This window comes from Aplysia californica, unplaced genomic scaffold (assembly GCF_000002075.1).
Source record: "Aplysia californica isolate F4 #8 unplaced genomic scaffold, AplCal3.0 scaffold00004, whole genome shotgun sequence".
In the NCBI taxonomy this organism is placed as follows: Eukaryota; Metazoa; Mollusca; class Gastropoda; order Aplysiida; family Aplysiidae; genus Aplysia; species Aplysia californica.
The window spans coordinates 1,343,292-1,344,401 of record NW_004797274.1 but is presented as its reverse complement, the minus strand read 5'-3'; the positions used below and the strand labels follow the sequence as shown (position 1 = coordinate 1,344,401).

At 42.6% G+C, this 1,110-nt stretch overlaps 1 protein-coding gene across 1 annotated transcript in view; it reads left to right on the top strand.

The window, feature by feature from the left end:
• Positions 1-882: 882 nt before the first annotated feature.
• Positions 883-1,110, top strand: part of LOC101847003 (dynein beta chain, ciliary) — a gene marked incomplete in the record, with an annotated part of 92,355 nt that continues 92,127 nt past the window's right edge. The window contains 1 exon segment of the mRNA XM_005089217.3: positions 883-994.

Here is a 1,110-nt window from a genome sequence, read left to right as displayed (position 1 = left end):
TGTGTGTGTGTGTGTGTGTGTGTGTGTGTGTGTGTGGGTATGAGTGTGTGTGTACGTTTGTGTGTGTGTGTGTGTGCATGTGTGTACGAGTGTATGTGTGCGCGTTTGTGCACGCGCGCATGGGTGGGCTATATAAAAAACACACAATTAAATCAATAGGTGTTCTGCTAAACAAACAAGGTTCTATCTTTGCTTTTTGGGGGTAAGTGTTTTACGGCACTTGCAACTGCATAAGGTCATATGAACGTGCGGGACACATTGATAAGCATTTATTTTCAGTTTGGTAGGAATTAATTTTGAATTTAGCACTGGTGGCTGCTGAAGCCTATTATTATCGATTTTAGGACCTCCAAGGGATCTTTAACATGTGCAACATGCAAACGGGACCTCCGAGATTTTTTCCTGCCCCTATCCGAGAAGACCAGGAGTTAGTTTTTAACCTATCCTAAAATCAGGGCTGTGGCTGAAAGACAGCAGTAAGAAGGAGCGAAGTAGTAGCAGGAGAAAGGCTGCAGAAAGAGCCATAGGAGCCCAGAAGAGGGAGGAAAGAGGAAAGGGCAGAGGTGGAAGCAGAAAGTGGAGACGAAGGCAGACGTTAGAACACGGTTAGAGAGCAGGAAAAGAGATGAAAGGAGAACAATTTAGAGAAGAAAATTTCCCCGTCGCTGTCAGGTTTCGAGCCCGCGACCTATTGAATGAAAGGCGAACACCTAGAATCTACTTCTAAAGCACAAAAGCCGGCTTATCCTTGCTTTACTGTGCTTTGTTGGGAACAAAAGCAAACTTTTTTGGCATTTCCCGCTCAAAACACAAAAAAATCCAGCACGCACCAAATTGATGCAGTGTTGCCTTGTGTGACGTGTTCATCCAAATGGACGCCGTTTAACCAAGCTAGAATATATAGATCTGGTTTAAGTGTGTTTTCAAAAGTACAGAGATACATATCAGAATTTAAGTCGTTTTATATTATGATATGATGTTAACTCACTGAAAGGTGGGTGATTAATTAGGGGTTTCGGAGTCAAGAGAGTGCGACATAAAGAACTACATTGTTTTAGTCAGTTTACTGATGTTGCTGTATTCATTTGAGTGTGTGTTTGTGTGTGTGTG